We start from the raw sequence: 12,823 nt of genomic DNA, 5'->3' as shown, positions 1-12,823 counted from the left end.
CCCTGCTTGTTTCCCAGGTTTCTTGCATTTGTGTATAGGCACTTGAGATAACTTGCTGTTTGTCCTGCTTTCTCAGTATGAGGCAGGGGCCCACCCCTCTCGTGCTGTCCTGCTCGTGTTTCCTCTCGGTATCCCACTTCCCCACTTACCTCAGGGCTTTGGTCTCCTTCCCCCGGTGAACCTAGTTTAAAGCCCCCCTCACTAGGTTAGCCAGCCTGCTTGTGAAGATGCTCTTCCCTCTCTCTCAGAAGTACCTAAGTGAATTTAAGTCTTACTGACTTTCAATTCCAGTCAAATTTTGAAAACTTTCCTCTGTGACTGTTTGGAAATTAAAAGAAGTGGGGTTTTTTCCCCCTCATCTAGTAAATATTTCTGAAGGCCATAACTATATAGCAATTGAATAGACTAGATTTATCTACGTAATCTCTTATGAGATTGGAAACCTGAAATTGTTTGAATAACTCTTCTAACACTTTCACCTTCAAAGATAAGACTTTTGTAAATATCTCCAATTTTAACATCGCCTCCCCATCAGAAGAGACTGGGAAGATGCACAATAACCTATGCTAAGGTTTGCAAACAAATTGCAGAAGCTCAGAAAAGCAGGCGGATATAAAGAACAAACTGCCATTCTCTATGAAGTTCTAAATAGTGTTGAAATAGGCAAGTCACAGCAAGGAGAAAGAAAGGAGTCAGAAGCAAGGTTACCACTGAAGAAGAAAACTAGGCAGATATAATGCTTTCTGGAGCATTTTTTTAGGTGCATAGGTAGATAAATGCTGCTTGTTATTACTGGCTTGTGTGTGCGTGTGGTTCTTAGATCAGAATTTGACCCTAATTATTTAAAATTCAGATTATCAAAAGTGATTCTATTTGACTAATTTTTTAAAATAGAAACTATTTCTAAGAAATAGAAATGTAAGGTGTGTCTGAATCCAGTGCTATCCCTTTAACAATGTTTTGGGACCCAGGAGGACCAAATTTAATAGCCTGTGTATGCAATCTCGGAATCACCATTACTGAGGAGGAAGTAGCTGGTTTTGACATTTTTACGCTCTCTCTAATTTGTTAACGTGACACCCTGTTTGAACATCCCCTGTGTTCAGATAGGCTTTTGTCACTGACAGCAGCACCTTCAAAGTGTAAAAACCTGCCAAGGAGACTCACTCCTTGCAGTAGGGAACTAGTAACTAGGAATCAAATACACAACATTGCATCACAGCTGAGACCTGTTTAGCAGAATAATTAGGTCGATGAAAATATTAGAAGCAATGACAGATATTTAAGGCTGATGTTATTACAGGAAGCCTTTGCACACAGGTTTATTGCTTAGTTTGTTAAAAAGGTTTAATTTCAGCTGTTCTATGTCTGATGCTCTTTTGCTTGTTAACCCCCACGCTGTAAATTGAAGGCAATGAATGAACGACTCTGTGATACATTATCAGTGTTACAGCATGGATTGCCTACCAAGAGCTGTCACGATGTTGATACAGCCTGTGCCTTTGCTTAGGAAGACTGAATTTATCACCTTACTGTGATATTTTGCTTTCCTTAGCCCTGAGGCTAGGACCTTGAGTCTCTTTTACAAATGGTCAGAGGTTTGGAAGATTCCTTCCCCCCAGCCTGGGCTTCAATTTGGAATGGTTCATTGTTCTAAAGCAAAAACAGGTGTGCCATTTTCTTAAGGTGGTGGTTGGGAGATGCTGCCTGGTAACGTAGCTTGTTATAATTACTTCTAAACCTTTCTGTCTTTCTTTCTGTCTTTCTTGTCCTCCCACCGCCCCCCCTCCCCGCCCCCACGCCACTAGACCTTGATATACTCAGCTTCAAGCAGTGGTTGGGATTCTAGTTGCAGAGCCGGTGACGGCTAAGTACTTTACAAAATCTCGCGGGGGAGAAGGATCCAATGTCTTGCTCCTTCCAGCTAACTATGGAATTACCAAGGCATTGGCTGCATCACAGTTTCTTCTAGCTGGAGGTAATAGCCACAGGAAAGGTGGTTTAAAGTGGGCCAAATTTGCAGAGTTTGAGGAAAGCCTCATGAGGCTTCTTATTTCTGTAGCTCTAATCTAATGTACCGAGTCACTTCTGGCTGCAGGTTTCTGTACTCTTGACAAGTGTTCGAGACAGTGTGTTCCCATGGCTTGGCTACGTGCGGCTATCGTAAAAATAATGAGCACTTTTGGGGGGAAAAAAGTGTATAGATAGAAAGCAGGATAGTGGGCTAACTCCTGCCCATGGATACACACCTGCAATGCCCCTGTCATCAGTGTGGTTATTACATGTGTATCTGAGGACAGAGTCTGGCTCAGTACTGATATTTGGCAAACCTATGTTGTTGTTTCCCCTTTTTGATGTGTGCGGCCAGTCCAAGTTTGGGGTCCTGTGGACATTCTATTTGGCTGTAGAAATTGGTGGTATTCAGGTATTTCTTTGATGCAGTTTGGTTCATTTACAAAGACTGTATGAAGTCCTGTGTCTCTAGGGTGACCAGATGTCCCGATATTTGGGGCTTTGTCTTATATAGGCACCTGTTACCTCCTACACCCTGTCCCGATTTTTCACACTTGCTCTCTGGACCCCCTATGTGTCTCTGAACACAGAAAGAATCAAGTGGCAGGAAACAGCTTCTTTAGCTCACAGCACCCAGAGCAGTTTTTTTTCCAGCCTCCATCCCCAACCCAAAAACCTATCCCAAGGTTTCTTTCAGAGCTCTTCAGGCTGCCCTTCCATCTTTTTGTCTCCCCTCGGTTTCTGTGTGATCTCTCTTCTCACACACACACACCCTTACCCAAAACAATACTTAGCCAAGAGCTGCTGTGTAGGTTCACGTTCTCCTTGTTGTTTTAGGGCTCGTCTACACTTAAAAGGCTGCAGCAGCGCAGCTGTCGCGCTTCAGTGAAGACGCTACCCACACTGACTGGAAGGGTTCCCCCACTGGCGTAGGTAATCCACTTTCTGGAGAGGTGCTAGCTAGGTCGACGGGAGAATTCTTGTGTTGGCTTAGTGCTATCTACACCGGGCATTAGGTGTAGACAGCATTGCTCCAGTATGTGGATTTTTCACACTCCTGAGCGATGTAGTCATACCGACCTAATTTCCTAGTGTAGACCAGGCCTAAGATGGTGCTTATGTTTACACCTACTTTAATTGAAGGGTTAGTTCACACTTACCAATCTCAATGGGGTTTTAACTCAACCCATAACATGTCACCCAGTTCATGGGGCACGTTTACACTAAAATTAAACACTCGTGGCTGGCCCGTGTCAGCTGACTCGGGCTCGCAGGGTTCGGGCTGTTTAAAACTTTGTTTGCTAACAACAAACCAGTCCCACATCCTGCTCCCTTTCTGCTCATTAAAGTTTGGGAGTGGCCATGCAAAGGACCTAAAATTTATTTTATATGCAAAGAACTTTGGCTAGTACTTAATGTTAATTGGGCCCCAGGTGGCCTCCAGCCCCACTCCCTGCGGTAGACCATGGAAGAGTTTGCAGGAACAAGGCCTCTGTATTTCATAAGAAGCACATCTGTAATTTATATTAACATTAATAAATGTGCATTTGAATTTGTAATTTATGTGGATTTTTATTTCTCTGCAATTAAACCAATTTCATTTATTAAAATGATCTTGGAAATCCTAGACAATCTCTTTAAAAATACACTCATAAACAAGTGGACCTATCAGTCGGATCAATTCATATAGCAGAGTGGCATCATAAAATAGCAAGTTAATTAACCCCCACATCAAAGTCGCATATGGCAGCCACTCAGCTCTGTCTACCAACCAGCTCCTTAGCGGTGAGGAAGACAAGCTGAGCCTTGCAGCATGCCCTGAATGTTGTTAGCAAACAAAGTTTTACATATGCATAGGGCCCTGATCCTATGAGCCTTGGTGACATGAATAATAATTATTTTATTATATTGTAGTAGCCTCAGTAATGGACCAGGACCCCACTGTGCTAGGCACTGTACAAGCAGAACAAAATATGGTTCCAGCCTAAAATGCTTATGATCTAAGCTTCAGTGGGATGATCTGTGCAAGATAGCATGTGTAGGAGTGGCCTTGAGTAATTAAGGGCCTGATCCTGAGAAGTGCTAGTCCAGGGGTGGGCAAACTACAGCCCAGGGGCCTAATCTGGACTTCTAGCTTCTGCCAGGGAGCAAGGTCTGGGGCTTGCCCCGTTCTGGCACTCCAGCTGGGGAGCGGGGTTGGGGGTTTGCCCCGCTCTGTGCATGCCATGTGTCCGCACAGCTCCCGGAAGCAGTGGGATGTCCCCCCTCTAGCTCCTACGTAGGGGCAGCCAGGGGGCTCCACACGCTGCCCCCGCCCCAAGCATGGCCCCCACAAACCCCATTGACTGGGAACCATGGCCAATGGGAGCTGCAGGGGCAGCTCCTGCGGATGGGGCACCATGCAGAGCTGCCTGGCCGCGCCTCCACATAGGAGCTGGAGGCAGCACATACTGCTGCTTCCGGGAGCTGCCTGAGGTAAGCGCTGCCCAGAGCCTGTACCCCTGAGCCCCTCCCACAGCCCAACCCCCTGCCCCAGCCTTGATCCTTCTCTCACCTTCCAAACCCCTCGGTCCCAGCCCGGAGTCCCCTCCCACAGCCCAAACTCCTTATTTCTGGCCCCACCCCAGAGCCTGCACCCCCAGCCGGAGCCCTCACCCCCTCCCACATCCCAACCCCCAATTTCGTGAGCATTCATGGCCCGCCACACAATTTCCATACCCAGATGTGGTCCTCAGGCCAAAAATTTTGCCCACCCCTTTGCTAGTTGAAAGTGAGTCCTATATTTGCAGAACTGGGTCCTATATTTCTTTGTGTACCTCTCTGTGCTGCTAAAAACAAATGAATCAGTGCAGCTAAAGTCAACACTACACTTCTATTACTAGATCTGCAGAAGAGCTCTGTGTGAGCTTGAAAGTTTGTCTCTCTCACCGACAGAAGTTGGTGCAATAAAAAGTATTACTTCACCCACCTTGTCTCTCTAATATCCTGAGACCAAAACAACTACAACAATGCATACCCCACCTCTGTAAGTTATTAAAAATATCTGCCCACTTCTTTTCTTTTACACTTCTTGAAAGAATTGTCAATTTTATGCTACTTATCAGTGGAAATTCATAACAGCCACTGAATAAAATTCAACGATGGAGGTGTATTCAATATTACATACCATTTGCATCCATACAAATGTCAGAGAGATCTAATTCTTAATGTATAATCATTTTTTAAAACTTGTCTTTAAGAAGGCAGATTAATTCACATTTGTGTTTGTGTGTGTAAATATAATTTCATTATACAAACCTAACAGTTTGTTAGGCTGCTTGCAAAAAAAAAAACCAAAAAAACAAAAGGCAGAGTTCATGAACTTCAGTCTATTTTTTTTTTTTTGGTCTGTTACCCTCTCAGTTTAACTCAGCATGAAACAGACCCATTTGGGTATAGATCTATTTGCTAGGTAAAACATCTCTATTAGAGTAGCTACCTTGACTCCAGAGCAGGGAGCTTAGTCATGATGAGTGGCTGCGTTGGCATGGCAAAGGGAAAAAAGCATGATCCACCTGGTTGCACTCCACTGAAGAGGGGTGTTCCCTGATGACACCTGAAAGTAAGGATTAGTAAACTCTTTATTGTTCTCCCCAGCTGGCTTCCTGCAATGATATAATGCTACACAAATGGATAGTAGACTATCCTAATGCAAACATCTTTCTTCTAGCCCACACTACTCATGAATTCTAAGGATCCTTTTGTTTTTCAAAGTTGGTACCTTAGTCTAGGGAAGTTCAAATCTCTCGGCAGCAATGTATAGCTAGAAGATAAAAGGTCTTTTCCTGTATTTCGAGTTGATCTGAGATGACAGTACCTATTTCAGGCCAGCGGTCATTCTCAGCAGGTTTCCATGGAGATTAATGAGGTCACAGAGGAACAACCTCTGAATTGCAGTTTGCTAAATAGCAAGCCTAGGTTGTGTTATATTGGAGAAGTAAAGCTTTTGCCTGTCAGAAAAAGAAAAGGGGGGTCCCAGCTTTCTTCTGTAGTGAAAATAATTTCTGAAAAATATTTTCTCACTAGACTACACTTATTCGTCTGTGCTGAATATGTGCTGCAGTACAGCTCATGCAGTGTGGTTGTGTTCATACGGTTGATCTAAATATTGTACGTAATTATTTCAGACCCAGGACTGTGTGTTACTAGCATCTCTCATCGTCTGCTTTAGTTCTGATCAGTGTTCTTTTTCATGATATATTCGGTGTGGTCTCATATATTACCTTATTGAGCCGGCTGGCTTTCGCTGTGTGCACTGAATTGCCTTTTGTTAGGGACGATACCTAGGTTTTCCCTTGGGTGTATTTACAGTGTCATGAACATCAGAATTATAGAGTGTTTTAGAAGTGGCTCGCTATTCTAACACTTAAGTTGGAATGGAGGTGAAAGAGCAGGAGGAGGAAAAGCAGGTGAAATCAGAAAATTGGAGCACTGTAGATTTAATACCGAATAACATGATCAGGAAGTTTTGACTTCAAAATGCAAGCTACAAGTACCTGAAAACTTATACAGTTATCTGCAAAGTTCTATGTTAATTTTAAAAAAATCTATCACTCCGTCATGGAGAGATTACAAATAATTAATTGAATTTGTTAAAATGATACTGGTAGCAGTAAAGATAAGTTCTATTAATGGCTGGGAGTTTTGAAGGAAACTAAGGGAGTTAGGTGCCTAATTCCTGTTGCAATTCAGTGGGGTTGTTGGTTTGTCCCTATTCCAGGTGGATTGGCAGTTCCCTGGCAGTCAAGCACAGGTATCCAGTTGTTGCCCTGGATTTTGTGTCGTTCACCTGACAGAATGCACCCTGCTCCTCAGTTCATTCCACAACCAGAGGGTTGGTTTGTGTTGCTTCAAAGACTCTTCCAAAGATAACGATATCACAAATAACAGTAAAAGTAAAGTCTGATTTTTGTCTATCTCTCAGTTTTGGAGAGGCAATTATAGGAAAAGGGACTCTTAAAAAATAAATAAAACCTGTATGGGTTTTTTTGTCATTTTTCAGTCTTCTTTGTGCTAGGCTTTATTTTCAGAATGTGAAAATTATTCTGTACATTGCAGTTGTGCCTACAATCCCCAGCTGAAATTGGGGGTCACTTTATATACACTTAATAAGAGATAGTCCATGCCCCAAGCTGTTTACAATCTAAATAGAAAAGACAGATAAAGATTAGTAGAATTAAGTATTTTCCCTAGTCTACAGATGGGGACTTGAGTCAGGAAGGCATATTAAGTGATTTACCTATGGTCACACAGGAGGTCTCCAGCAGAGATAAGACTTGAACACAGGTCTCCAGAGTCATAGTTAGGACCTTGACCGCAAGACCGTAGAAGGATGGTTTTGTGGGTGGGATATGGCTGAAATAGCCACATAAGATGATTTAATTTGTAGGATAAAGAAATGGAATTCTGCAAATTTGTAGTTCATGTGTGCAAAGAGGTGTACCAGCCCTTTAAGAATAAAGGGGGACAGAAGACACCCATTTCAGGGTGTTAGAATAAACAAAGGCTCAGAAAATGGCCTGGTAGGGGAAGAGAGGGAGTGGTCCTGGGGAAATAGGAGTTGGAGGAGGAAAGGAAAAGCCCAGGACACTGTTCGTTTACGGGCCCGGGATCAGGAGCCCTGCAGTGAAGGGCTCCCCTATCTTCCAGCCAACTGGGAAGAAGCTCTTGGTTGAGTGCACTATATAGACGGCCTTCTCCTTCAGAACAGGGGAGACTTTGACAGGATAAGGAAGCCAGAGCCAAGCACCAGCCAAAAAAGGGCTGGGACTGACAGCTTTGTGTGGACCAGACTGCCAGAGAAAGAGCTCTGGGTGCTGACTGAAAAACCAGAGCTAAGTATGAACCATGGAGTTATGAGCATCATCTTATTTTGGGAGCTCATTGAGGACTGTTTGGATGATTTTATGATTAGGGACTCGGAGGAGTATGTGAACTTTATTTGATATTAAATGAGCCTTGGGTAGGGGTGCTGTGAGCCACAACAGAGACAGTATGGAGTCCTTAAGGTGCCCACAAGAGAGGACTCATGGGGGCAGGTGCCTGCAAAATGACCCCTGGTCACTAGAGGGCACTCGGTAAACGGCCATCTAGCTACAGAGCGAGTATTTCTTATTCAGATGAGTTAGTCCATTGATGGCTACTTTTGTGAGCAAGGGATTACTGATAGGACTCATGATTTGCGTGATGAAACATCTAAACATTTGCTCCTGAACAAAGAGGGGGCCCATTCATGCTACTAATTCTAGACCTCTAAACCTGTATGACACTAAAGGGCAAAATGTATATGACGTCCCACATGTGTTATATCACATGTTATACTGCATGCCACGTGTGCTGCTACTTCTAGGTGCAAGAGTGTGATATAGTAGTGGGGGAGCCAGTTGAGTACAGAATTTTAGCTTTAAGTAGAATTTCCTTTCTTTTGTAATTGTTGCCATGGTAACATTGCTGCTTTCTGTTAAAACACACGCACATGTGTAAGCAAAATAGCTCAAGTAAAGATGATAAACAAGGTGAAGTCAGATTTCTATCTGGAACAGACTCCTGAGTATTAAGTATGTTATAGTGTTGTTTTAAAACATCTCAGCTATGTTCGATGGTCCAAAATGGTTCCTGCTTCTGCAACTTTGTGTTATTTCCTCATCGTGTGTCTAGACTGTTTTTGCATACATGTGTTAGGGACCCAGGACACAAGATGCACAACTCCAACTAAGGAGAATTTTTGAGAGACCTCCACAGCTGATGTTTCAGCATGAACAGTCTGCTTTTGTATTTTCCTTGTCAGTTAAAAAGATGTTTACACCATTTGAGATAACTGCTTGTAAGTTGTCTAATAACAGTTTTTCATAATTACCAATTACCAAAGAAGCATGTGAATTTCTATTTTTTATTACTTGTTCAGAAACCAGCCATCAAGGTTCCTTCCCCACTCTGAACTCTGGGGTACAGATGTGGGGACCTGCATGAAAACCTCCTAAGCTTACTTTTACCAGCTTAGGTTAAAACTTCCCCAAGGTACAAACTATTTTACCTCTTTGCCCTTGGACTTCCACTGCCCCACCAAACTTTATCTGGGTTCCTGAGAAAACGTAGTTTGGAAACATCTTTCCCCCCAAAATCCTCCCAACCCTTGCACCTCACTTCCTGGGAAAGGTTTGGTAAAAATCCTCACCAATTTGCATAGGTGACCACAGACCCAAACCCTTGAATCTTAGAACAATGAAAAAGCATTCGGTTTTCTTACAAGAAGACTTTTAATAGAAGTAAAAAAGAATCACCTCTGTAAAATTAGGATGGTAAATACCTTACAGGGTAATTAGATTCAAAACATAGAGAATCCCTCTAGGCAAAACCTTAAGTTACAGAAAAGACATACAGACAGAGATAGTCATTCTATTCAGCACAATTCTTTTCTCAGCCATTTAAAGAAATCATAATCTAACACATACCTAGCTAGATTACTTACTAAAAGTTCTAAGACTCCATTCCTGTTCTATCCCTGGCAAAAGCAGTGTACCCACAGACACAGACCCTTTGTTTCTCTTCCTCCTCCCAGCTTTTGAAAGTATCTTGTCTCCTCATTGGTCATTTTGGTCAGGTGCCAGCGAGGTTACCTTTAGCTTCTTAACCCTTTACAGGTGAGAGGATTTTTCCTCTGGCCAGGAGGGATTTTAAAGGGGTTTACCCTTCCCTTTATATTTATGACACCAGCCAACTACCATTTAGTTTTATATTTTTGGGTGAAAAAAGCCCCTTCAGATGAGACCTTGTATGCCAGATTTTCACAGAAAAGGACTTTTTTCCCACTTAGGTTCTAAATTTCTGAAAAATGAGATTAATACAGCAAGAGAATACCCTACATACTCAGTCTAACAGACCAGCTGACAACACCCTCTGATAATCAGGACAAGTTAATACATTCTACATGTTCACTGTTCCAGTTTTTCAGATTGATTATTTTGAAAAATTAAGTAAGTTTCCATTTGCTTATCTTAATTTTGAGGGAAATGTTTGGTGCTCTCAGGCAGTGATGCTACCGCAAAGAATAAAGCTGAAATAGTTTTTGATAATGTCCTCTAAAGAATAGGCCACTGCTGTACATGTTGTTTGAATGGGGCGGCTTGTTCTTACTGGGCTCTGAGCACTTTCAAAAAATCTAGCCACTTCATTCAGGTGCCCAAATGGGAACAAATTCTTTGGAAATACCTGGTCCCATTTGTAGGTGCTGAGTGATTTAAAAAATGTGGCTCTTTATGTATAACGTTTAATCTATGTTTAATTCTTGTAGAGTAATATAGCAGGTATGCAAACATTCTTTATTGTGATGTTGGAGCTATCATTTTTTGTGAAGAACTTGATTTAAAGAGACTGTCCTGGGATTACCTCCTGTCATACGGTACGTTCATTGTAGATCTAAATATCATGAATTAGTGTCTAGATTTTTCTGCCTCACATCCTCAGCAGCAGTTGTCTTGGTGCAGGAATTGAAGCATGAGCATGCTAGGTACAGACTGTAGCTTTGTTCTTGGGAAATTAAAGTCTAAGATAATGCTTTGTAATGTGTAGTAGTGCTGAGATACTTCGACAGTTGGTAAATTGGCAGAGAAAAAACAGTGAATGTAAAAGTATATGACTGCATATGCTCTCTTCTTAAGCACATTTCCTCAGAAGAGTAATTTTTCATATCCACCGAATAATGAAGATGGTTGCATAATTGATTGGCATTTTACACATAAGTATTTTCCAATCCATCTAAATCCTTCCCTTCAGTGATGGCTTCTGACTTGGTTTCTGTCACTAACATGCCATATTTGGCAATGTTTTGGTATGCTACATTCACTTGAATAATTGTCTGCCCAAGTATAAAGTAGCTGCTCAGCAAATATAGAGGAAACAATCACTGCAAATCTGCAGCTCAGCATGACATTTTACATTTGTTTTCTGTAGTTTGCCATAGAAGAGAAGAGTGAGAGAGACAAGTTATTCCATATAGGGTTACAATAACTTCTATACCAGGTAAAGTAATCGGTTACATGTTTTCATATATAATATAAAAGAAGCACCAGGCTTACTAAACACTTAAACACATCACTGGGTTTTTTCCCCCTGACAAACACATTGGAGTTCATTTTGTACTGATTTTATACAAAGGTTGTGTTTAGTCATCAGGGTCATGTTTATGAAATACAAAGAAGGGAAGACCACCAGGGCAAAGGCTGCTCTCAGGCCCCAGGTAAGCTATAATCTCCTCTGCCACTCCAATCTAAGCAAATAACTGCACCAAGGCTGCAACAACGTGCTGGCCCTTTATGCATCTGAGGGGAAATGCTTTCGGGTATTGAGTAGTGTAGTCATCCAGTGGCAAGATACAGCAGTATTCTGAGTGACCGTGCTCCAGAGGACTCATTAGGCCCATGGCTATGAGAAGGTACATCTATTATTGGTAGTGGAATAAGAGGGAACCTGATCACTTTTCTTTTCTGGGGCTACTATCTGGCATTCAGAGCAGGCTCTAATATAGTCATATACCTGTCGATACATGCCACACCGATAAAAATGTCTCGCTACTCTAGCATGCATTGTTTTTCTATGCCCTAAAGGTCTGCCTACACTGACACGCAGGTGTGAGTCCCAGCTTGAGGAGACATATTTGCTCTAGCTCTTATCAAGCTAATATGCTAAAAATAGAGAGTAGCTGTAGCAACGTGAGCAGCGGGAGGGGCTAACTACCCCGGGTTACGAGCCTAGGGTCTTGGAGGGGCATGTATTTATGGCAGTTAGCCCTTCTCCATGCTTGCGCTGCTATGGTGATACTCTATTTCTAGCATACTAGCTTGATGAGAATTAGCCACAAGTATGCCTTGAGCTGGGAATCATACCTCCAGTTCAAAGGCTAGACATACCCTAAGTGTCCAGCCCAAGGATTAGTATGTCCTGCTTTTAGGACCATTTCCCTACAAAATTTTGTCAACCCTTAACACAAGTAAATCACTTCCCAGGACATGCTCTTGATCTGTCCCATCTTCTGTAGTTTTTACCTCTTCTACGGGTACTCCATGAATGTTAACCATTTCTATGAATTGAAGGAAAATATCTTCATTTTGAAGTTGTCCCAAGTTTAGTGGTATATTCCACACATCTTTTACTTCCAACTCCCCTTCCCCTGACAGTTCCCTAATTGACACCCTGTTGGTGTTTTTCCCATCTCCTCCACATCTTGTTTTCTCCTCCCAAAAAGAGCCCGGTCTAACTCAGAGAAGGAAATTCCTCCTCCTTTCTTGACCTGTGATCTAGTCTCCACACAGACACTGGGTTTTCAATTAGTAAATCTGCTAAAACAGGGAACTCTATGGGAAATTTGTCACTACTATCAGCTACATAAAATATTGCTGGCTGTTTATGCCAAAAAGCACCTCTGTGGGGTAGGGTGGGGTGTAACCTCCTGTCTTCATGTGCACAGATTCCTTTCTGAGTTCTCTCTTGATCTAAGTCTTTCACAGGAATCCAGTGACTATGGGCTACAGTCTGGGATCTTTCTGTATCCAATAAAGCGTTTACTAGTTGGCCATGAGAAAACCTGGATTTGTGCTGGAAATGGCCCACCTTGATTTTCATACACATTGTAAGGAGAGTGGTCACTTTGGATAAGCTGTTACCAGCAGGAGAGTGAGTTTGTGTGTGTGGTTTTTGGAAAAAGGGGGGGGGGGGCGAGAAAACCTGGATTTGTGCTGGAAATGGCCCACCTTGATTATCATACACATTGTAAAGA

At 42.5% G+C, this 12,823-nt stretch overlaps 1 protein-coding gene across 17 annotated transcripts in view; it reads left to right on the top strand.

Moving 5' to 3' along the window:
- The window catches only part of PLCB4 (phospholipase C beta 4), a 326,044-nt gene that overhangs the window by 124,224 nt on the left and 188,997 nt on the right, over positions 1–12,823 (top strand). Inside the window, exon 4 of one of the 17 annotated variants that reach the window (XM_073339649.2) lies at positions 11,002–11,070. The exons of the other annotated variants lie outside the window; for them this stretch is intronic. The gene's annotated coding sequence lies outside the window, so the exon portion shown is untranslated. The remainder of the gene's footprint in view (positions 1–11,001; positions 11,071–12,823) is intronic. 17 annotated transcript variants of the gene reach the window in all.

This window comes from Lepidochelys kempii, chromosome 3 (genome assembly GCF_965140285.1).
Source record: "Lepidochelys kempii isolate rLepKem1 chromosome 3, rLepKem1.hap1, whole genome shotgun sequence".
NCBI classification, from domain to species: domain Eukaryota; kingdom Metazoa; phylum Chordata; order Testudines; family Cheloniidae; genus Lepidochelys; species Lepidochelys kempii.
Note: the sequence above shows the minus strand (reverse complement) of the source record. Positions and strands in the feature narration are given on the sequence as shown.